Raw genomic sequence first — 25882 nt, forward strand, 5'->3', positions numbered from 1 at the left:
AATTTTCCCTCAGCAGATTTGTTGCTGGCACAAACAGGAAGGGGTGGCTGATACACCTGATGATCCTGTTGCCAGCCAGAAGGATCTTAACAGCCCAGAGAAATGGGCCAACAAGAACTTGGTGAGGCTGAGCAAGGAGAAGTGCAAGGTCTTGCCCCTGGGGATACACAAACTGATGTTCCACTGTATGCTGAGGGCCACTCAGCTGGAGAGCAGCAAGGCAAAAAGGACCCAGGGATCCTGGCAGATCCCAAATTGAACATGAGCCAACAATGTGTCCTTGCAGCAAAGACAGCCAATGGAGCAGATGGAATCCTGTGATGCATTGAAGTACTGCCAGCAGCTCGATGGAGGTGATTCTTCACTATACACCCTCACCCTGTCCTAGGCACTGCTGAAACTTTACCTTAAATCCTGTGCTCAGTTTTGGACCTCTTACTGCAAGAAAAACTTTGGGGTGCTGGAGCATGTTCAGAAAAGGGCAAAAGAGCTGGTGAAGGATCTGGGGCACAAGTATTGTTAAGGAACAGCCAAGGGAACTGGGGTGTAGTATGGACCAGAGAAAAGGAGGCTCAGAAGACATGTTATCTCTCTCTACAGCTACTTGAAAGGTGATTGTGGTAAGGCAGGGGTTTTGTTACTGCTCCCAAGTAACAAGTGACAGAACAAGAGGAAATGGCCTAATTTTATTTTTACTGGAAGAATGATCAGGCATTGGAACAGACCACCCAGGGAAGTATTACGATCATCATGCCTGGAAGTGTGCATGGATATGGCACTTTGGGTTATGGCTTAGTGGTCAACATGGAGGTGCCAAGTTGATGGCTGAACTTCGAGGTCTTTTGCAACTGTAATTGTTCTATGATTCATCTCTTCTCAACACCAGTGAGGCCACCACTGGAGTTCTGGTTGAATTTTGAGCTCTTCAGTCCAAGAGAGACACAGACATACTGAATATTGTCCAGCAAAGAGCCACTAAAACCATGAAGGAAATGCAGCATTTCTCCTTTGAGAAAGGACTGGAGAGTTCAGTTCAGGCTGGAAAGAGAAGGCTCTTCAGGAAAATTATGAATGTATATAAAGACTTAAAGGAAGAATGTAAAGAGGACAGAAACAGGCTCTTTAAAGTGACAGGACCAGAGGAAATGGGCACAAACTGAATACATAAAGTTTCCTGTAAACTTCAAGAAGTACTTTACTGTGAGTGTGACCAAGCACTAATGCAGAATGCCCAGAGAATCTCCATCCTTGGAGATGGTCCAGCTGTTACAGGTGGTCCTGCTTGATCAGGGCAGTTGGACCTGCTTGAACAAGGCAGATTATATCCACAGGTTGCTTCCAACATAAATAATTCATGTTCTTTCCTTCAATGACCTCTGGATCAAACACTTTTGTATAGCTATTGTATCTCCTTAAACTCTAGCCAGCATACATCCTAGGAAAAAAATCCTCTTATTGAATTTTTAGAACTATTGCTAGTATTGTTTTTGTTAATGCAACAATATGTTTATATATATTAGTATAAAAAATTCTGCTCTGCTATATATTCTGTTCCTCTTTTTACTTTAGGTTATAGAGTAACTGCTCTCTTTAATCACAAAGCTTTATCATCCTGGCTCTCTGAGGAAGATCTGTGTTTTTAGAAGGGATTCAAGAATACATATTTAACACAGTTTTGTTAAATTCTAATCAATATTAATAATATTTTCAATAAATTTGAATTTCAGTTAATGTCTTTTCTGTCTTTCTGGGTCCACCGACAGAAAAAGAAGAAAAATATTGAAAATTGTAAGTTTATATGTTCTAATGAATAACTCACACCAGGATGATTATACTTGAAATGAAGCAAACACAATGATACCACGTGCTGTCTATGGGGTTTTATTCAGCAATATTTGCAGTATATTTGTGCTAGAAATGCAGTATGAATATCTAAAAATGAGAGAGTAATCATATATAACCAATTAATCAATCTTTTGCTTTGTTTTCACGTAATTTTATTATAAAAACCTGAGGTGGTGTTTTACTTTTTTGTGGATGACTGGACACAACTGTGAAGTATTAAAATATTTTATTTAGCAGAAAATGGACACACAGAAAGCTCAATGTTTATGCTTTATCTATATTTTGCAGGATTAAAATATTAATCTGCATAGTTAGACAAATAATGGCACATTTTGTAATTATTCCTGATTTTTGAAATGTCCTTTTGGCAGTTGAAAATTGACTTGTATTTGCTGCCCAAAAGATTCTGTGACAAAGCAACCCCTGAATGGGGATGAAGAATCCTGGCCACCTGAAGTGTTAATTCTTCAAGTCCAACCTGTTTGAACTTCTGGTACAACAAAGTTTTTTCAGAAATCGTTACAGAATCTCTATAACTATCATATTCTAATTACAGAAGAGGAACAAACCTAGGAACAGCCTAAGACAATCTTTGTCTCTAAGAATTTTTAAGTGTCTCCATGGACAACATAAAGTGCTTGCAAGCCACAAAGTCATGGAACAGTTTAACCATGGGAGAAGTCTTTTACTAATGCTGGCTGATAATCAGTTTTGTACCAAGGCATGAGTCCTTTTGTCTCAGATACATATGTACACTGAATGATAGTGCCCTGCCTCCCCTTCACAGTCCAGGGATTACAGTTTGTGGTTCCTGTCAAACAATGGCTTTAGTCTCCAAAAGAGTGACTAACTCTGAATGACAGTGACACCCCTGGTGCCTAGGTTTTCTGCCGTGGAGAAACACAGCCTATGTTGTCATATGTCATACCCTAGACAAAAATTAACTCCCCTATTCTTCAGTCAACAGCAAAAACACAATTACACATATTCATAGAGCACCTTATAGCTGACTTTCATAAGAATGCCCGATTAAACCCTGAGGTGTCTTGCACCTGGACACCTACATGTTTTCTTCTAAAACAAACACTTCAGCTGTTAAGAATAAATGCCACTTGTTCTGTCGTTGTTTCCTGAATCTCTCTTTCTTCAATCCATCTTGTTCTTTATTTTAACTGCCTGTAATCTGTTTGAACAAAATGACAGATGTGAAGCAGCTTATTATCTTCTTTCAGGGTCTTTGGATAGGTAAAATGGAAGAAATGGCATTGTATGCCAATGTGTGAGTTTTAACCAATACTGACAGTGACAATATTGCTGTTTGCAATTGTTCTCATTCATAAAAGAGATAAATAGATCTTTCTCATAGTGGAGTGCTGGATTTGAAATCTTTCTTTTACTCTGGCTTTTTTTTCCTTTGTATGGTATTGCATTCTCTCTTTGTGCTCTGCATGCTCTGACTCCTGTTTCTATCTGCAAGTTTGGTAACTGACATCAGCCTCTAACAATGTAGTTAGTTTTCCTTGTTCTCACATTCTGTTCTCTAATACACATTGTTTTTCTTCTTTTATAATAAAAATTTTTCTGTACTATCCATTAAATACTCATGTCCAGATGAAAACTAATGCACAGAATCTTCATGTAGAATGGTATTTCAAATGATGATTTCTTCTACAGCATCCATTCTTCCCTCAAAATTTTTAGCTAGTGATGTTTTCATTATCTTTGTTCACTTTGCTGATGCTTGCAAAATGTTATAAGTTTTGCATTTCTGTTTATGTGCTGGTTATGTTATGGATTTTTGCTATTTGCAATAGAATGTGAACCTGTATCTGGTTAGTATTTTTCCTGTAATGTGGAGTTCCTAAAGCCTTTCTTTTTAGAAATATGTTGCAGTTATTTAAAGAGTATTGAGTGCCAAAACACTGTTGGCCTTCCATAAGCTTTGGCCTCATACAGATGACTGTCTTATATTGGTTAACTCTAGTTATTCCAGTAGTTACTTTTGACCTGTTCCCTCTGTATTGCACTCTTTACCCTTTCACCTACATCTGCTACTGCCATATATTTTCTTCTAATTATATCCTCTGTTTGACAGATTCTCACACATATGTGTTGCATAGCTTCCTATAAACCCATTTGTTAGTGTTGTCTTCCTAGTCCTCTCTATGGGAGTTAAATGAGAAATCAGGCAGAACTTGGAATTAAAAACATCAGATGAATGAGTCAAGGCTAGCTCTAAATAGATAGACATCTTTCTATTATTCTTTTTTTTTTTCTGGAACTCTTTTTTGCAAATATAAATAGGACTACAGGTCCTTTCTCGGTTTATCTAGTCCTTTGTAGTGTGAAGTGATAGTCATTGCTGAAGATACTTGCAGGATTTATGGTCTATTCTGTGAAGGACTTCATATCTCTCCAAATAATGAAATTCCTTTGCCGCTGCTTAACTGTGTTTTCTCTAGAATTTTAACTGTTAAGGTACAGCTCCAGCAAGAGAAAATGCTATCCCCTGGTCATTAAAAATTGGCTTTTTTGTTTGTTCATTTTCTATTTTTGTGGGTTTTATTAGTTGCTTGGTGTTTGGTTTTGGGTTTGGTTTGGGGTTTTTTTTAAGTTTTTGGGTTTTTTTTAAAGAGAGATTCACAAAATTTGCATTATCCAGTGTAAATTTAGTCAGGCCTTCAATCTACCTGCTGGATTAAAAGTATTGCCTTTCCAAGTTTTTTTTTTAAATTACCTCTTCAATGAAGCTGAACAAACTGCAGTCAGATCACACCATCCAGCATGGTTCAAAAGTTTTATTTGCTATGTTGCTCATCACAACAAGGTGTGCAACCAGCTTTCACAAAACAGCTCACTAGCTCTCAGCAAGATACTACTTTTACTCTGAATGGTCCCAACAGCAGGTCTTCTTGCAAGGCTGTTGTATAAATTCAGCATTTACACAGTTGGGAATGAACACAATCTCCCATTACCACAATTTTTGTCTTAAATTTCAAACAGTGGTAGGCAAATTTCACCTGTAGCATATGCACACCGTCTCATGGGAAGCTTAACCCTGTCCATGAAAATAGTAATCTAACTGCTGAGGGGCTATAATGGAAACAGTCTCCTATGCCTTCCATGTGGGTTTATCATGAAAGTAGCACAGTTGCTACTTTGCAGGCACAGTTGCTCATACTCTGCTCCCAGCCCTATGACACGCCTTCCATTAAAATATCTCAGAGACTCTTGAATTCCTCGTTTCCTTTCAAACTATTTTCTCTATTTCTGTGTTTTCATTTCTTCAGTAAAATTCCTGGTTATCTGTTCAGCATCAACAGCACAGGGATATAATTAGGGCTTGAACTGTTTATAGAAGAGTGTTTAAGAACAGCAGGTGGGCAGTGTTGTCAGCAGTTGTCTTCTAATCCAGATTTCCTATAGAAAAGAGGTTTTCAAAATTTATCTCTGTTTTTTGTGTAAAAACTCCTAATAGTGAATCTACTGCTCAACAGTAAATATGCCAATTAGAGGTGAGGGAAAGAAACCTTCAGGTTTTTCTGTCATGGAAAACAAAGGGGCGGAGAACAGAGAGACAAGAGAAAGCAAGATAAATGAAGAGGATTTAACTTCCTACTGGCTCTCACTTCACAGCTCAATGTTCCTTAGCATTAGGGCAATAATGTTGAGAGGCTGCAGAGAGGATCAGGCCATACTGCTAGGCAATGCCTATGCAGGAAGAATACTGCTTGTGTTGAAACTGTGGCACAGGAAATCTCCAAGGTCTTCTCTGAGGCTTGGTAATGTTGTTCAGAAATCAGGCTTTTGCTTGCTCTAATATAGATGTCCTGGCTTCTATCTCAAGATACTGGGACCTGGCTGGGGTGTGCACAGAGTCAAGAAGGGGAATGGTATCCTGTCAGCCCCGATCCCAGAGCCGTGATTAAAGTAAAAATGGCACGTGAAGGTGACAGAGGAGAGGGATGGGAAACAGGGAGAGAGAAGTACGTTGAATTATTTTGCCTTTGGGAGATTTGCCCAAGGTTTATAGAAACAATAAGGCAGTTAAAGGAAAGAATGCTGCAAACCCAAGGGAGGGTGAGTACTTGGAATCAGGAAAGGCAGTCTGAAACAATCTTCCTAATGAATAAGCACTGAGGACAACAGAGTTATGAGCTTTTACTGTGCCTAGTGTCATCTGCAAATTGTACCTACATTTTTTGTAACTTCTCATTATTAGTTACAATAATGCATATTTCTGGAGTGTTACTGTTGTGTTTCTTCTGTTGGCATAAAATTTCCTCTTTTCCTTTTCCTCTTACTCCACGCCAGCCCCCATCTGGTGAAACAGGATCAAGTTTCATTCTGCAGTCTGAGATGAAAAAAAAAAGGGAATAATAAGGAAGGGCCCTGGAAAGGAAAGAGTAGCTTGTGGTTTTAAGGGCCTCCTAAGGAATTCCCAGTGTGGGCCACCTCTAACTGCAAATGCTTTATCTTTGAATGCAAAGTTTATAGTATCTGCTCTAATGTTATGTCTTTGCAGACAGGATTTAATCACTATTCCATGGACAAATTGCCAGAGAATTCCTGCTTGAGTAATTTGTACCTCAGACAAGCAATGAACCAAATAATTTTGAGAGAATCAGTAGGAACCTATAGTTTTAACACTTTGAATCAAAACCAAAATTCAGTTTGAGGTTTTGGTTAGAGATATACCCAAACCACCACCCTTGCTATAAATAACTTCACATTTTCGAGATGTTTGGTGTAGTTTTGGATCGGATTTTGGGGTTTGGGCTCATTCCAAGTTTGTTTTTCTGTCATTTGATTTCCAGGAAAAGTAGGGAATACTACTCCTGTAATCAGGCAAATTTAATGACATTTGTAAGCACACAAATTAGCAGCAGGTATATTTCTTTTTCTCTGATTCATTCTCAGAATTAGTAATTTTGCTGTGAATCTGAGTAGAGAGCAAAAAAAAGTCTAATTGTATCAATGGAAACACGTTATAATAAATAACATTTTCACAGCAATGGAACTGCTAAACGCTTGGTGTTCCAATTAAACTTTTAAATGCACTCATTGCTTTTAAAGGCCAGGATATATGTCAGTCTTTTTTACAACCTCTTGAGAGGTAAGAGAATTCTGATTTTATGGATTTGAGGAGTATCTATCTGTTAAGAAACCTTTGCAAGAATCTAAGAATGAAAATTTGCAAAAATATAGATGTAAATAGTGGGGAACATATACCTCACCATTTTAATATGCAGGTATGATAAGACCCCAGGATAGGTAGATCTCTGTCATGTCATATTTTCACCTTGAAACTAGTTAAGTTTGACTGCTGCCTCTTCCTGTTTCTGGTATTCACCCTGACTTAAAACATCATGGTTTCTTGTTATTTTGCACATTAGGTGCAGAAAGCAGAGGTTGGTTTGACCACTTTGGGACACTGGAGGTCAGCATCTTTTCAAGTGCATTGTTCTTTTGTTGGTGCTGCTGATATTAAGCACATTTTAAAAATATTTCTTTGGCTGTTCCAAGCTGGGTGCTGTCAGAACACGCCATTTTCACTAATACCTTTAACTCAAAGAAATGCACTTTGTTGAGGCACTTCAGTAACATTATATCAGTGTACTTTTTGCAAGGTAAAGAATTTTTTTGCCTTAGAGAGTTTGTTTTTTACTGCTGGATAAGAACATCTTGTGCCTAAAATCAATCATGCAGCCTTTTCTTCTAGCCCCAGTTTTATACTGTAACAGGTATTAAGCAGAAAAATGACATAACCAGCATGCATTTTCTTTGGTCTTATCTGTATTAACCCACCTGGAGAACTATTCACAAAAAACAAATAACAAGTGTAATTAAATAAAAAGAACATTCATTGAAAAAAAATGTGCTTCATCTCTGTTTGTTTGGGTTCTGTTTTGGTTTTATTTTTAAACACAGAAAAATCACTTTTTTATTGCACATAAAATGTCTGCATATGGAGTGGATATTGAAATAAAAAAAGAGTAGAGGGGTCTGCTGAGAAACCTGAGTGGTTGGAGGAGCCAAAAACCCACCAGTCGACTGTGGGTTTTTTTGCTGGCTCATCTGCTACCAGTGCCTCAGAGCTGGACAGGCAAGATGTATATATTCCTCATTTTCAGTTGCCTTCCTGCTTGGCTGACTTCATATGGAGGTTTTGTGGAGGGATGTTTTTAATGGCAGGATTTCACATAGTAAGGATGTAATTCAGGAAATAAAATTTGGCATGTTGGCATCTGCTAGAGCCATTCAGCCCATCTAGATGAATGAATGCCTGACATGACCATGATGATGCTGTCTCTTACAATTTTATCTTGAAAACTTTAACTAGTCTGCTGTTGTGAATGTTTCTAGGGATACAAATCTCTTTTCCATGGTCGAAATGAAAGCTGAAAGTGACAACAGACAAGGATGTAAGTGTGAATTTAAGGTAGATCAGAATCCGTCCTGACTACTTTAAATAGGGTGCCCTACTGAACATTTAGAAAATCAAAAAAAGCCTAAAACCAAACCATTTAACTTTCTAAATACATTTGAAATAATGTCTAATGAAAGCACTTGCTTACAAAAAATTACACCTGCTGTATGGATTTCATAACCCAGTTTGTTTTCTACTGTGTAGATGTAATCAACATATTGGTTCACTCTGAGTATGATCCTAGGGAAGTGTTTTCACCATTGACTATATGCTAATAAAAAGTTGGTTTTATCCTTTTTCTGAAACGTTACATAGCAATCTTCAGATCCAAAATGGACCTTTTGACATGTCTCAAAATAACATGCAAAGAGCTTTAAATCCTCTTTTGTTCCTCATGTTGCCATCTTCTTTCTAGAAATGAGAATGTTGTCAGCTTGCATTTCACAACAGCCCTTCAGAGAGACATTTTCTCTTTTTCTATTTTATAGAAATGGAATTGGGAAGGCTGAAGATGTTTGAAATGCTTTCGGGGCTTATCTGTTTGCTACTATCTTGGAGGCTTTTTCCACATCTGTTTGGTTACAATTCTGGTAAAGCCTGGAAAACAGCAGTTTCTGGACAGGTTTATGAATACTGTGGTATATTATATTTTGTCAAAAAACCTTTCTAGAGAGAGATTATTACATAGTTTATATAATTCCTCTGTTACCCTCCGATATGAAGTGGAACAACATGGCCATATACATGTTAAATAGGGAATTCGATTACCTTAAAATTGGAAAACTTAAAAGAAGAAGAGAAGGATTATTTAGGATCAAATGGGGTCAAAATATAATATTTTTATTCTACTATGCCACATTTTATAAGTTATGAACCTATTTTGCTTAAAAGGTTTTTTCTAGATTATGAACAATTTCCCTTTTAAATAAGCATGTATATATGTTTTTAAAGAAGATTGTTAGCTAAATATGCAGTTAAACCTCAGTTTGTAGCAGGAAAAGCAAATGCAATTTAAGTAAATTTAAATGCAATTAAGTAAAATTAAATACAATGAGAATTAAAATTTTAATTCTCATTGCATTTAATTCAGTTGGATAGATCAATCATCATTCAGACAGGTGATGCCAAATTTGATCAATTTCTAAAGAAAGGCCTTGAATCCTGTATGAGACAAAGCCCTGAATTCTGTTTGTGTTTAAAAAACCCTAGTGCAATGTCAGTTGCTTATATTTGTTTTTGGCAAAAATTCTACATTTGAAAGTTAAACAAACCCCCAAACCCCTGTTTCCTGAACTTCAGAACTTTTGCTTGTGGCAGAAATTGTTCAAATAAGTTGTTTAGATCCTCAATCAGATTTGTCTTCTATAAATTACACCACCACCATATCAGGGTTATTTATAATGAAAGATAAATGCCTGAAATTTTTTACCTTCCGTTGCATTTAAAGCGATCTATTTGTTCTGATTTGGAAGTTGAACAAATTTGGAGGCTTTGGCATTCTGAGTAGAATGACACCTCTTTTGTTGGTTCCACCTATAACACAGATCCTAAACCAGGCCAGCTGGCATGCTCTCATCTTGAAAGATGTCAGCACATCTCTTGGAATGTTTGAATGATGTACATGTACAAATAAACACTTGGATCTATCACACACTTGTATCAGCTCTGCCTCATCTTGTGGTCTGGCAGCTGTAATATTCTCCCCATCCTGTCTCCCCACCCTGGTTTGTTGAAATGCCCCAAGGATATCAAACTGCAGTAAGCCAGGTGCATCCATTGACTTGTACTTGGTGGATAGCAACGGTAATTTTCTGTTGCTGCTGGGTTTTGTGATATATTGTAGTCTAACTAGATGGAAATGACAAATTATTTAATGACAGTTCATGTCAGGGTCTACAGACATCTGCAGCAATACTGTCACACTTTGAAGTGACTCTGCTTCTTAGTTAAAAAATGGCTTTCAGTGTATCTTGACTGTTCTCTGTTCCTCAAAAGGTGACAAACTCAATCTATGCTTGCATTGTAAGGTGTCTGGGAGCTTCATAGGCTCTGCTGCAGTCACTTACAAGGGTCTCAATGCTATACAGCCAATCAATTTTCAATGTCAACGTGCCATTAAAAAAGTGTCATTAGAGGATAAGTAAGAAAACCCCTAAACCAAACATCTTAGGAATCAATTTTGAGTGTAGACATTTACTACATAGTTAATCTGACTTTTTGGCATGCACATCTAACATGAATTAACACCCAGGACTGCAGATGTTCCCACAGCAAAGCTCCACCTCTGATAGCACAGCACCGTTGCTTCTGCTATCGAGCCTTTTAGGTTTGAGGATACGGACTCCACCCTAAGACACCTCAGTTTTTCTCCATTACAGGAATTCATTCTGGTGGAACTGTGAAAAATGGCGTAGATGGCCTGCTGAGTCTTGGTAACTGTTAAATCCTTCCTAGCAAGAGAGTGCTCGACAGGTAACTGCAATACTGATTTGTATAGCACAGCTGATTATGTCAAACCTCCAGATGTGATTCCGAGAGTTTTCCAGATACACGACACAGAGGGAGGTAGCAGTCGAATACAGACTTTCTTCTTGTTTCTCACAAGGAAAACTACTAGCCACAAATGTGGCATTGTGTGTTTTTAGAACCAGTTATTCCTTTTGTAACTCAATAATGGTTCGGCCCTCGGTTCCCCCCATGTACTTCCCTCACAATGGTTTCTCCCTATTGGAGCTGCCCCCCCTCCCCTGCCTGTCATGGTAACCACCCTCCTTGTCTCGAGAATTCTCTGTGTCAGTCATTCCTTAATTTGATGTATGATTTGCCCCTATGGTTTTTCCCCTGCCCTGTGTGATCCTCAGTGATTTAGCTGTAACCCACGCTCCTCCCTGGGTCCTCGCTATTGGTAAGTTTTGTGTCTCCTCCTATCACACCCACTCCCTTTATCTGCGCCCCCCACGGCGTCCCCTTTTTGTCGCCTGTCCCTGAACCCACTGGGGAAGAAAATTGTAAGATCCTTGGTTCTTATCCAGGCGTACCTCCTCCTTCCTTTGTTTCGGTAGCTCATAGCCGAAGATCCCGCCTGCGCCACCCACGCCGCAGACGGTAACCACTACCCAGGGTTCCGGAGGGAATCCAGGAGTGGCACTTCGTGTGGCCATCTTCGGCCGGGCCGGGGGCACCCAGCCGGGCACCCGTACAGTCCCGCGGCCGCGGGAGAGAGGCTTCACACAAAGATAAGTGAAGTGTTACAATTCCTTCTGTTTTCAGTAAATATGGGTATTATTTTCACTGTGCTTCTCAACCATTTTTAATATATTTCAGTGATTTCTGAAGGACCTGAAGCAGTCAGAGGTATGAGATATTCTGTTAAAAAGAGTTTGGTCTCATGGTAGATCCTGTGGAAAGCCACTATTTCAGTTTGTTTTTGAGGTTTAATCCCATCACTGCAGACTTAATTTGTGAGAAAGTTCCTTGCTACCTACACAGGAACTTGGAGAAGCGATGTGGAAGATGGTGAAGTTTCAGAGAGGAAATATCACCTCAGAAATGGGAAACAGGAATTGGGAATGCAATACAGAGTATGTTGCTCTTGAAGGACACTGATGAGTTACTTTTATGTGGCACTAGGCAAGGCAAGGAAAACTTACCAACACATGGTGGAAAGCCATGTTTGCATGGTGTTACTCTGAGTCAATACAATTTCTATGTTTCCAAGGTGATTACATCAACCAAATGTCTGTTTATGATACAGAGAAAATAAGTAAGCCTTTGAGAAGATTTTGAAGGAGAAGCAGGTAACTTCTTTCAAGAGTTTTCTACCTTGGATGGATATTAGTCACTTCAGTAACTGTCTTATTGGGGAGTATCAAACAGCTGATTGCAGATACGAAGATGTATAAGCTCACCTGATGAAATCTCTGTTGCTTTTTTCAATTCTTCTTAGAATTTTCTAAGCCCTACAGTAAGAAGGAAAGAATAAAATTAAAATATTCACCTATGGCATTTCATGCTGATACTTTGCTTAGTATGAAGTGGAAAATAAGTTTGAAATATTTTTAATGCTTTACTAATTATTTGCCAGAAAATTATTGATTAAGCTTTCATTTATTTCACTAATCTTGAGCTGCTGGTTGAAGCTTTGATTCTTGGGATTCTCAACTAGACTTGCAGACTAGTTCTTCAGAATTTGAATATATGTATACAGTCTTTCTTGTTGGTTTCTTCTCTAGCAGTTATCAGTGCATCATAAACCTCACTCCTCTTCTAGTTATGCTGCCATCTATGATACTACAATCAAGGAATGGATAATAGAACTTCTTTCTGTTTATTCTTTTAATTTATTATTTTTGTTACAATCTTGTTTATTGCATCTGTTTCTTCTTAACTGAGTAATCTTATACCTTTGGGGGTAATGGTCATCTGAATGGTTTGTGTTATGAATTGTTTTCAATTAAATGATATCGAGATACACTAGCTCATTTTTTTCCCCTATAGAACTCAGTTCATACTCAAATGCAGTAGAAAAGCAAAATGAGCACAACCTGTTTTACACATTCTGCATTTTCACAGGTAGGTTCTGAGCAGTAGTCTTGTTGTGTAGGGACAACATAACAAATGACCTTAAAAAATGTTGTCTCCTTGTCTAAAAAGACCAGATCTACCTGTCTGCTATTTCTTCTTCTTCATGGAGGAAATTCTTGGGCAGTTACAAAGCTTTTCAGAAAACAGACTCAGTTTCCTCTGTCCTTGGCACAGGAATCTTGTTCCATGTGACATTCTGCAGAATCCCTAAATTCAATTCACCTTTAATTTGAGTGATAATACTTTTTACTGTTTTCTAGCACAAAAGCTGGAAATAGCAGACACACTTTCCATACAGTGCCTCATTATCTCAACTTCATTTGTATAATGACTTTTTCTTTCAGAAGTAATCAAACAGGCTTTTCAAATCCCAGTCCAGCTTTAGGAGATAAACTAGCTCCCTACAGTCATCACTAAAATGCAATCACCATCAGGGTGGAATTTCATTGTGAGAAGGGTATTGCAGTGACCACTGAGAAAAAGATAATTTTGTATTCACAGTTGAGCCATTATACTTTCATAAAGTGATGCAAGATTTTAAATTTGTTTAGAAGAGAGCATGTCCCTTAATTTTTACAGTTGACCATGGAAGAATAGTTAGAAGCTTTCAAGAATTCTTGTTATTTACCATGAATTGAAGAAGTAAAAAGACACCACACCAATATACTAGATGCAATAAATGTTGAAGAAATAAGGATTGATTGAAGGAATTGAAGTTGAAGGAACTTCATGAAGTTGAACAACAGAAGTGCAGGATCCTGCTTTCGAGAAAGAATGAGCCCATGCACCTCTATATGCTGAGGAATACTCAGCTGAAGAGCAGCTTTGCAGAAGAGAATATGGGGGCCCTGGTGGAGCCAGAAATGTGCCCTTGCAGCAGAGGCAGCAAATGGGATCTTGTGCTGTGGTAATGTACTTCCAGCGAGTTGAAGGAGGTGATTCTCCTCAGCACTGGTGAGGCAACAATTCTGGGCTCCTCAAAGCAAGGGAGACATGGGCATAATGAAGAATGTCCAGCAAAGGGACATAAAGATGATGAAAAAAATGCGTAATTTCTCCTATGAGGATAGGCCAACATTAGATGCTAATGTTTAGGAAAGTTTTTCTGTATAATTCTGATCAGGATTGAAGGGCAGAATCCCCTTGGTATTGCACTTGGGCTGAAGACAAGCACTTATATTTCTTCTTTCAACAGTTGCACTCTAAATCAGTTTCCATATTCTTTATCTGTTTTGATGCCTATTGTACAAGCAACAATTTTATAAGTCATGCAAAACTAAAGTTTCTTTGAGTAAAGGAGCATCTTTGTTCAAGATTTCTTTACTAGATTTTAAGGTATGTTGGTACTGGGTGATATTTTGCCACCACAAAAATGAAGGCAGGTTTAAATAATTTTTTCCTTGCTGACCACTGTTTAAATAATTTTTTCCTTGCTGACCACTGTTCATTTCTTGTCTCTACCTCTCAGTCATATCCTGTGCTGGCAACAAACAATTGGGTGATCTTCCCTTTCTGCAGCTTAAGAAATTTGACATGATCACAGTTTGCACTGAGTTAATTTGTAAACTAGCCTGGATGGACTCTCAGCAAGACATTCTTATCAGGAGTCACCTTCCACATTGGACTCCTTGAACAAGACACCTGATATGCAAATACATTTCAGTGATTTGCACTTATCACTTATTTAGCAAAGGAGAAATAACCTACGTGTTTTTTGGATTTGGTTTTTTTGTTGCTTCATGAGTTGTTAAATTACAACCACTAATATTCAATTATATTACCTCATCTATCTGAAATCCTCATAATTTGTGTGAATGTGATTAAATAAATCCCTTACCCCTGAGGCTTTTGAATGAGTTTGTTTCATTTTGCTGACTGATAAGGGTTGACATATTTAATCTAACATCAAAAGTCAGGAGAGGAAAAGCAGAAGAAAAGCAAACGATATTTTTTTGAGGTTGAGTAGAAAATTTGTAAGTTACATGAGTACAAATAATTATGCCTTTTCACACTTGTTGAGATAGAGAGGTGTTTTATTCTGGGGGGATTTTGGAAAAACACATGCCATAGTGGAGTGGATTGCTTCAATGGGTGGCCTGGTTCCATGGGAAGTACATAGCCTGTAGGTAAAACTGAAGAGAACAAAAACATTAATTGATTTAACTATAGGGTAAATCTCTTTTATCATCTTGGTTATGTTTAACACTTATTTCTAAGCACTTAAAATCATGAAGCTAGGCGTATCTTTAGAAGGCTGCAAACACAAATTAGGATTTTTCCCCTTTATATTTACAAAAATTTTGTTTATTTCACAAAAAGTTTATTTCTTGAAGTCATTATTTTAAATTGTGGTTAGTGATGGATGATTGGAGGATAATAACAACTATTTAAAGTATATGGTTTAGATTCTCACATTATGTCACTTTGCGTTATTTTGTCGTGACAGTTTCATGCTATTAAAACTACTGAAGGTAGTAGAATTATCTAACCTTATCAGCTATGCCAGGTCAGAGTATGTCCAGTAATGTTTCTGAAAACAAAGAGAAATCCACAATTACAGGCAGCCAGGAGGTTTTTAGTCCAGAAGAACTGAGGAGGATGATCCAGCTGTTTGTACTGCAGCAGCAAAACAGCATAATTTCCACGGAAGACTGGGTACAGTAGAGATTGCTTATCTTGACTGCTGGCTCCTTGCTTCAATGTAATTAGTTATTATTATAATGCTAGGACCTAGAGGCTTTAAAAAATATATCTCAGAATTGCTCTGAATTACTTGTTTAAGGGAATAGAGAAAAACAAGACAGAGAATAGGGTCAGCTGCAATAAGCAACATGAATAGTGCAACAGCAGCAGATGCCAGTGGTGTGTTGGTTGGGGGAACATGTGGTGAGGTGATGAAGACTAATTAAAAGGCGTGGATGAAAGGAAGGAAAAAAAAGTGAGACAAAAGATAAAATAAAGAGAGCACAGAGCAGTGGATGTAACCAAGGAAAAGAGTAAAGGAGAGCTGTGCCAAACTCATCATTTTCTTTTTACTTCAGAGGGGTCTTATTTGCACTTTTGCAGCCATTCCCCACAGATCTTCCCCAAGGGTGAGTTCCTCAAATCCAATGATATGTCCCCAAAATGTTGAGGATTCTGGGGGAGTAAGCTGAACTTTGTCTTGACTGCTTCTCATTCATTTTTTTTTTTTCACCTTAATTTTGCTGCTGCTTCTTTTAACTTGTCAGCTTATCTAATCATTAGTCTCAGTTTCTCCAGGTGCTGAAACAGAATTAACATCTAAAGATGAAAAGGCTATAAAAAATGCTCAATCATTCCTGTTCATGTCAGGCTTTGCAATGAAACTGTTTTCTCACTTGTCACCTGTCTGTGCTTGTTCTTCACAATATTTTTAATGGATCTGTAACTATCAAAATGAGCTCTGAGATGAGCTCAGAATCATATATTATTGGTTTTAAAGAACTGAAGGTGAGAATGACTGTATCAATGGAAGTTTTTTGACTTTTATTTTTTAGAGGGGCTTTGTGTGGCTATCAGTGTTATAACCTTTAGGCTAGAGTAATCATTCTGCAGCTGCTTTTTTTCCATCTAAGCTTATCTGAAACTGCAACACAATTCAGATTAAAAAAGAGACCTGGTAATTTTGTGATGGATGAGCAATCTCTTAAGTTCTTTAAATTTTTCTGCCCAATGCCCATAGTTAAAATCTTCTTTAGTCTCCTGGCACAAAAGTAAAGTGGCATAAGTTTTAGAGATAAAAAATTTCTGGCAAAGCCTTTCTATCTACAGGAAGTAAACATGCACTCTTCATAGTAAGTATGCCTATGATAAGCTTCTTAATTACCCGTTGAAAATTCATGAACTATATCAATAATTATCTATCTTTAAAGGAAGGATTACTTTTAAGGTAAGTTAAACATTACATTTAGAGGCTTTTACCTGGAAATACTTCAAAAAGCCCCCTTTCCCACTGTAGATGGGCTCACAGTTTTTTTGAGCATGATTTTTGGGTAAGACAAGTTCCCCAATACTAAGCTTAAATTATAAAAAATAAAGGAAAAAGACAGGGATGGCAACAGAGGAGTTATTTTTATTGCTATGGTTGTGAAACTTTTCAGACAAACTTTGAGTTTGATATGTTTTCCTTTGCTGGCCTCTGAATAACTTCTGACTACATCTAAATGTATCTTCCTTCACTTTTCAACACAAATCATAGGAGTTACAAGAGGAAAATTTATATGTGATAAACTGAAATTCCTATAAACTCCTATTAGGTTTTATAAATTATGTCCTTTTACTCATCATAAACTACACCCTTAGCCAACCTTTAAATTCTGCATGTTTTATTATATAGGTTCTGAATTTAAAGCCTAGTGATGCTTTAATAAAAAATTGAAATAAAATAAAAGCTTAGTAACTTAAAAAAGAGGTAGATTTAATATTTGAAATTATGCTAATAATGTTTAATTTTCTGGGATCATTTATGGTTTTCACTTCAAGTCACCTGATCTGGGTCAGCGGCAATAGTTTTCTGACTGTAGCTAGTATACCCAATATTAACTGCATTTTTCAAGGCTGAAGAACTGTTTGAAAAAGAAGAGTTGTTAAATGATAAAAATTCTCTCCTTCCATTTTCTGTGCTACCCATCTTACTTGGATGGATAATTTATGCTTTTCAGCAAGACATTTTTTCTTTTGTAGCACACCAATTATTGCTGGACACAGATGATTCAGTACATTTTTTCACTCATATTTTGTTATTATTTGCATGATGACCATGTATTGGAGACCATTCTCTGCACATTAAAAAAAAAAAAGCAGAGAAAATAAGAATGAAAATAATTCTCTTCTAGAAGATGATGGTCATCATAATGTCTTTCATTCTCTTTGCTTTTATTGAACACAAAAACATGATGGAGCATGAGCCGCTAACAGTTCTATGAAACACTGGAAGTGGAGGCAAGACCAGCCTAAGTTCTGAGCACTGTCCCAGCATCAAGGCATGACTTACAGTGATGAAAACCCTGCTGTGATTTATTGCTGATAAATGAGGAGCACTAAATTTAATTCACTCTCTATACATGGTTCTTCCATCTTCAGAAATGTTTGGGACATGAATAAATTTTTTCTCCTGTTTCTTATGCTGCATTTTTTATTGTTGTCATTAACTTAGCTGTCACATGAAGAAACAGGTTCACTGGTCAGTGTACAAACGTATATGAGGACATAGTTCTTGATGGAAGGTATTTCCATGCAGGAAGCACAGCTTCAGAAGAAACATTAATTCTTCTCCTATTGTTAGTTTTCTGCAGAGTCCTGAAAGTTCTGGAAATTTAAAATGTGCAGAGAATTCTGGAAATTTGAAATGTGCAGAATGTGCAGAATATCAAAAAGCTGCAGTTTGTGTTCTGCTTACACCTCTTCTAATACCCCAAAAGATTTACCTCGGCTTTGACTCTGAATAGTCAGCTTCACTGCTTTTTTGTTGAAAGTCTTTCATTATACAATGAGAGCCATTTTTGACCTGAAGACTGTTTTTCTTTGTATATATGTTTTAAAAGACCCATTATGATTGGTACTTATTAGTCAGGTTTTCTTCATTTAAAGCAGATTTAACTTGCATTGTTTTTGAGTAAGAGGCCACTGTGAAATGCTTCAACACCTAACTAACCAGCAAAATTATTTTAGTCTATGGAACCGGAAAGACACAATCTGAGGATTTTGGGTTTTTATAATAGCATTGTGCCCCTTTCTGCTCATAAAACCAACAGCACCTCCAAGATCGTATCTAAACTGCCCCCACACATCTAGAAACATAAAGGCATCAGGCAGGGATGTCAAAACACAAAACCAATTGACTGCCTTTTCTGGGGCCCTTTGAGGATCTGTGCATTTGTAGATTGTGTGGAAGAGGCTGTGAAACTGGGGTCTTGGTCATCACATCTTCCCGGGCACATTACACCAGGACACCTGGTAAAACACTTTTAAAAAATTGTCCTACCTTGTAGTCAAGATCCTCACCTATCAAAGAAAAAGGTATAGAACTGAACTGTAGTAAATGTGATATTCTGCATTGACTATGATACTCAGAATAACCTTAATGAAATCTTGAAGAAATAAATTGAACCTATAATGTCTATTTAGCATCAGAGCTGAAACAAACAAGCAAACAAAAAATGAAAAGAATGCTACTTTGTCCATTCAAAATATCTTTTGAGAAGAGGATTAATGCATGCCCTCAATGCTGAAGTGCTGTTCTCTCTATTCCCTGTCTTCCCTTTTTAACAGTGCCTAAATTAGACTAAATTTTCACTGAAGTGAGAGTCTTTTGTAATTTATAGACCAAAGGTGCTGACTGCATGCAGAAACCTGGAATAAATGTGCATTATTGATACAGCTGAGTTTCTCATCAATATGTAATGTATTGTACTGTTCAATTTGTAGTTTTGAGATGCTATGTGCCAAAATACCTTTAATTTAAACGCAGATGTAATACCTCCCTAAAAGAGAATTTTAGCACAGCTTTTGGAAGCTGAGTGTTTTCACATATGTAGAAACTGACTATGATTCAATTCACTGAAGGTTATTTATATCTCAGAACTTACTGTCCTAAAACTGCCTGTCCCATTGGAAATATGATTCAGATGCCCTGAACTGAAGAAATATTTTCCTTTTTCCTGTGTAAAATATGAAACAAAAGACAACTGAAAACAACCTCATTAAAACAATTCCTTTGTCCTTCTTTAACAAAGTAAATTTTAAAGGCACATGGCAGTTTCCCTACATAGGTGGTCTATTTTATGTGTTAACCTCTCAGCAACCTCTGAGATACAATGTGAGTTATTGATGAGTTCTGAGGATTTCTAATCTGTTGAAAATCAGCACATTGTGCAATGAGAGATATCAGGTTTTTGTCTATTAGAGACTAAATTTCCAAGTGCAAGAGATTTCTTTCAAAAGCATTTCTCGTCCTCGGCTACTTCCATCTATGCTCAGGCTAGGTGAAGGTGTTAACCAGGATGACCCTTCCCTGCTGGCTGTGTTCCCTTTACTGTTTGGGAAGACAAAATTGGTTTTCACAAGCAATTGTGAGAAGTTGACATCATCGTTGTGCCCATGTGTGATGTTTAGGTATGCTCCAGGGATGACTACTGGAAGTGTTTCTTTTCATATTTGGTAGTCCTGGTGCTTTTTACCGTCTTTTAATTGGAGGCTGAATATCTTTGCATGTATGAAGGCAGGCAAAAGAAGCTTCTTTTAATGAGAAAAAATGGATTCTGTGGGCCAGACCCTTAGGTGGCATAAATCATGCCTGCTCTGTTGAAGCCACTGGACACATACCAGCTACTTCACAGAGGAAGCAGCCATGTGCTCTGTGTGACTTTTTTTTTTGGAAGCATCTTTATAGAATTACAAATGTGTTTCATATCCTTGGTCCTAGGAGGAGAACAAGCCAACACTTGACCGTATTCCAGCTTTCTAAATACAGTAATTTAATGATGCCAGTTAATCAGTCAGCTAACTTGCATGGAAAGTCTTAAAAAATGAGAAAATAGAACTTCTAGTTGTTACTGTTAGACAAAATTCCTTTTTTTTTTTAATATAATTTGTGTCATTTCTTTCAGTGCCAAGTAAAAGCAGAGGCATTTTTCACCCTCTAAATCTTCCAAACTGTCACTACCCATAGTCTGAGACAGTTGTGAGAGAGGAGTTGGACTGCTTCAGGGTTTAATGTGGTCTCTGTGAGGGCTGGGTCTGTCATTGCCCAGTGATGTAATTTCATTAGTTTGTACAAAATGGTTGGGCTGGTACAAGTTGCTTGCAGACACTTACATTCCTACTACCTACACAGGAAAACAGTTTTTAATAGCAGATAGCAGAAACGGGATGGAAATGTTCTTGCTTGAACTGGTGCCACATGGCTGCATCAGCCCATTTAGGGGTGAGCCAGGGGCAGTCTTTCATCAGTCTGACATACCTACAGTTGACTGGAACACAGAAGTACTGCCAAATTAGCAATAAAAGGGAGGGAAAAATATCCCTGAAGGTATATTTCTGAAATTTGTTTTCCTGAGACTTATTAAATAGGCCAGGAAGGACCATTATATCACCCCATCTCACCTTTTGTACATCATAGGCCATTAAAACATCGCTTAGCTATCCCTACACATAGCCTTAAACCTGTCAGAGGGTTAAACAAATCTGCAGTCTGAAAGTAGCTAGGGCCTCCAGAAAAGGAACTGGAAGATCCATGGTACTGCTGACACCTGAAGCTCTAGACATTTCAGTGTACTGCATACGTGGAAGACTAGTCCAGACAGCCTTGGAAGACAAACCACATTCCATATGGTAAAGTAAGGTTTAAAAACCCCTGAAAAAGTGGACCTGGTAATCATTGTTATTCTAATATCACAAGAAATTCTCTTGTTGTCTATGGAAATGAAGATGTTCTAGGTGAGTGGCTGGGGAAAGTGCTGTACTATAGGGTATCTATGAGGAACGATTGGACTTCTACCATATGGGAGAAGCATGCCTGGACTATCAAGCTGGCTTTGCCAAGGATTAATAACATCTCTATAGTATGAGAGGATTGCCAAGGATTAATAACCCCTCTACAGGTCTGGAGCAGCCCTTTTGCGCAAAAGCGATACTCCATCTCTTCCCCAGGACAACTGTTAGTGTGGTTGTACTCTGAGGAGCCACTGTTCCATAGATGTATGTGTGTACATGGGAAACATGGAAACACAAATAGGATCTAAAACCCACAAGAGAGAAGTCTCCTATGCTCTGATTTAAACTCAGAGAGAGTGACTCTGCCAACCTCTGTGCTGTCTGGGACAGTGATGTGTTATGTATGCTCTTGCCTGATTTCTTTCCTTCCCTTGCACCTTGGTGGTTTTGCAGCCAGATCTCAATATTCCCTTCAAGCTGTCAGCAAAGCCAAAAATACTGTTTTTTTTTTAATGGGACAGCATAGTCACATAGATGTAGATGTAAAAACCGTAAAGGAAATGGAAAAAAAAAAAGAAAAATCTTCAAACAACACAATCTTTAATCAAACATTTTGATTACAGAAATATAAAATGCTCATGACCAACACAAATCTAGAGAAATCCTCTGTGGGAGTGACAGTGTAGTGAAAAAATGACCACTACATATTGAGAAATTACTGCCAATCACTAGGCTACTAAAAGAAAACAAGAAAAATGGATATGGCATAGCTATGTAGCAAGCTGATCTGGGTGCGGTGGAGCTCATGGGAGGTGATCAGCCAGTGAAATAAATTTAGTGACCTTTATTTGAGTACTGCTTAGTTTTTCAGACAGAAGCTCTCAGTGACTACATCACAGACTTTCAAGAATATGCGATCAGATTTTCTTGTTTCCTGCTCTACTCATCACATTTTATACTGCATTTACACTAATACTTCTAGTACCCTGCACATGTGCTTTTCAGAAGCAAGTACACAACTAAATTTTGAAATGCCAGATAGCGTGTTCAATATTGCCTGCTTTACTGCTTCACATTGCTAAATGTGAGCTTCTGCTTGCAAAACATTTTCCCACATGAGGAAAAAATACAGGCCCAATATGCCTCTTGTTGTTTGACTTCGCACTGTAATATACTCATTAGGTGGAACTTTGAATTTTAGCTCTTAAAAATATGTAAAATTGTAATTAATTAAGGTTGCTATTTCTCATAATGTAGATAACTAAAGGCTGTTAAAGTATCTGTAACAGGATAAAACAGTGGGATAACTATGTTCAAGCTAGAACAGCTCTCTGTAACATCAGAAGTAAATGTCAACCAATTACAAAAGAAGCAATTATAGAGGGTTAACTGCTATGAAATTAATATTGCTTGTTAATCTCTAGGTAAGCTTTAATAATCACTTGATAGCTATTTAATTCACAAGAAATCTAAATGAAGAGTTATTTTCTCAATTTGATATTTGTGTCTTTAACCGTGCCACTGGGAGTTGGGTAGCTAAAGCCTTGTTCTTAGCATAGAGACCATATAATCTGAATAGGAACCTTAATTAAATATTACCAAATGTATTTTAGTTGGCAGTAGAAGGCAAAAGACAAAGTCTTGGATCTAAACAGAAGCCTCAGATCTACTGGCAGTGCTCAGGGGAAGGAAGGGCTGTGATTCATGCTTGATTTGTTTTGTTGGAATGAGGTACAGCAGCTAAGTTTAGATACCTGCAGCTTGGGCCAAAACTTTAACAAAAGTTGGGGAGTGGTGTAGAGCAGGACAGAGAGAGAAATCAGTCAGCAGCTTACTTTGGTGTCCTTCTGTTGCCTGAGATCTACTACTTGACCATTCATTGTGGCTGTGAGTAGTTTCTGGTTGCAGATTGGGTTTCCTTTTCCCATCCATTGCCATGCTAAATGGTCAGCAGTAATATTAACAGGGTGAGCATTATATCTTTTTAATTAAAAAGTGGATAGAGTTTAGAAATGAAGATAAAGCCTAGCATCTTATTCTAAACATCTTATTCATCTTTGTGTTTGGAAATCTCCCTCCCCTTTTTTCATTACAAATTCAATCTTCAATTTTGGTAGAAACAGTAAAACAGTGGGATCATGATTGAACACAATATTTATTCCACTACTGGTATACCTCTTGGCTATGCCAAAATATTTCAGTACTGCTGTTTTTAGTCCAGCACTTCAAGTCCTACTGCAATCAAGAAAGACAATGCAGAAATGGGAAATGGATTCTTCACTGCATTCTTCACTGCTTCTTGCATTCAGTTTACTAGTTCAGCTAGATCTGATTGTACCAATTAAAGGTACAAGAGTTATTGCAAAGTGCAGGATGCAAGTTCTGACTCTCTGACCTCATAAAGTCTGTAGTGATGGAAATTAAATTTGTCATATCTTTGAGTTGGCTAATAACACAACTGAAAAGAAGGAATCCTAAAGACCCTTACACTCAATGTTTTTCAAGCTTCTCTCATTTTACATGTGTTGAAAAAATATAGCATGGATTCTTTTCAATTATTGTATAACTCTATTACTGTAATACACAAAAAATGTATGAATCAAAAGTAAACACGTCCCTGAATGTGAGTACTACTAGAAAATTACCTAAAGAATTATAGTTCTTTATCTGGTTAGGGATACCTTTATATGTTTTCTTTTCTTATGATCTTTTATAGCATGAACAACAACAAAAAGCTGAATTATTTAAATGGCACAGTGATTAATTTCTGAAGCATGTTGTGGTTTAAGACCAGCTGGAAATTAAGCTTCTCGGTCAACCCCCTTCTCTCCCTACTTCAAGAGGGTGGAATAGAAAGAAAAATCAAAGTCAAACCTTTAGATTGCAATAAGAACAGTTCTATAATTGAAAATAAAGTAAAAGTTAATAATGGTAAACTATAATAAAATAGTAATAATGGTAAACTATATTAAAAGTGATGATAATAATAAGAGAAAAAACAAGTGATGCACAATGCAACTGCTCACCACTCACTGACTGATGCCAGACTCTCCTTCCCAAACCCAGATTGACCCCTTCTGGATACCTCTCCCAGTTATATGCTGGGCATGACATTTTATGGTGTAGCATATCCTTCTGGACAGTTCAGGTCCCCTGTCCTGGCTCTGTTCCCTCCCAGTTCCTTTCATTCACCTTCTCTCTGGCAGAGCATGAGACAAGGAAAAATCCTCTATTTAGGATAAACAGAACTTAGCTAAAAACCAAAACATCAGTGCATTAACATAACCCCTCTCATTCGGAATGCAAAACACAGCAGTGTAATAGCCACGGAGAAGAAATTAACTCTCTCCTAGCTGAAACCAGAATATTTTGTCACAATGAATTTTGTAAGAACACGTGACAATACAACAAAGAATTGTTATTGTTATGGAAGGTAAACCAGTCATCATGCTAAGAAATTACAGACCAGAATAAAGCATTCGTTTATTGGGACTTTTTTGCCAACATGAGAAAAAAAACCTTTCGGTAGAATAAGAAAAGTATATTATCGAGGCACACTCTATACCTACCCATCTCTCTTTTCCACTGCCAAAATTCCACTCAAAACGATTTTCAACTACTTTGTTTTGGATTTCTGCTAAATGATAAAAACCAAAACCCAATAAAACCACTCTTTTATATAATGAAAGCTCTGCCAGAAGCAAAAATGTGAAAGGTAGATGAAATTAGCAAGTAGTCTTGGTAATTAAGAAAGAGGAATAAAAATACCCTACAGAAAATTGTTAAATTATTCCAGGTTAATAAGAAAGGCACACCCTTTTAATTTTGTATCTTAAACTTTGGAATGAATGCTGCTAGAGCTCTTTCAGAAATAAATATGAAACTTCAGTAAAATAATGGCAGAGTATTTCACAAATGCAGGCGAAAATTTCTTCTAAATAACTCTCAAAATAATAGCAGATTTTTTTTTTCTAATCAGCCAAGTGCAAAAATATATTGTGATAATATGATTTTTTTCATTGGTCTTTGGAGTAAGTAGGTTTTTGTAATACATCTTCAGAAATTTTTGTCTGAAAATTGTGAAACATTTTGCCCAGTAAATCAAACTCAGCTTCATACAACTGCAACAGATGAAATTAATTTATTTTATAGCTGGAGAAATTAATTTAGCTGGGATGGTCACCCAGCAATCCTGTGTTCAAAGTAGGTATAATTCTTTTTTCATAATATCTTTAATTCTAGATTCTGATGACTTGAGCAGTTAATTTACATTCCATTCCTATATTGTTATTGATTATGAAGTAAGAAAATATAAGTAATGCTTGACAATTTTCCATGTGAACTTTATAGTAAGAAATATGCTAGAAGGAAAAGAACAGTTTTATTGAGGAACATTATTCAATAACATGGAGAGCAACATAGAAAAAAACCAACATAAAAAATTCTTTTAAATAAACTTACTCCACAGCAAATGTTCTAGTGTTTCCTGTGCCCATTATCATCCCTTGTTACTGACTTTGACAGTGTTCCAGGAACTATATTTTTCACAGAGAAGAACTTCTTAAAAAT

The 25882-nt window shown here is 37.2% G+C and overlaps 2 long non-coding RNA genes across 4 annotated transcripts in view; one reads left to right on the plus strand and one right to left on the minus strand.

Moving 5' to 3' along the window:
- Positions 1-4498: 4498 nt before the first annotated feature.
- On the minus strand, positions 4499-24433 carry LOC127061089 (uncharacterized). Of its 2 annotated transcripts, XR_007780542.1 has the most exons (4): positions 24340-24433; positions 12184-12234; positions 6043-6199; positions 4499-5265 (listed from the first exon to the last, which is right to left on the minus strand). It is a non-coding gene; the product is annotated as an uncharacterized LOC127061089 (long non-coding RNA). The 2 variants fall into 2 exon arrangements; XR_007780541.1 differs by lacking the exons at positions 12184-12234; positions 24340-24433 and adding an exon at positions 11314-12177.
- LOC108962598 (uncharacterized) overlaps positions 15687-25882 on the plus strand; it is a 36513-nt gene continuing 26317 nt past the window's right edge. For both annotated transcript variants that reach the window (XR_003945876.2, XR_007780540.1), the window contains exon 1: positions 15687-15951. This is a non-coding gene — a long non-coding RNA (uncharacterized LOC108962598). The remainder of the gene's footprint in view (positions 15952-25882) is intronic.

The sequence above is a fragment of the Serinus canaria genome, chromosome Z (assembly GCF_022539315.1).
Source record: "Serinus canaria isolate serCan28SL12 chromosome Z, serCan2020, whole genome shotgun sequence".
Lineage (NCBI taxonomy): Eukaryota > Metazoa > Chordata > Aves > Passeriformes > Fringillidae > Serinus > Serinus canaria.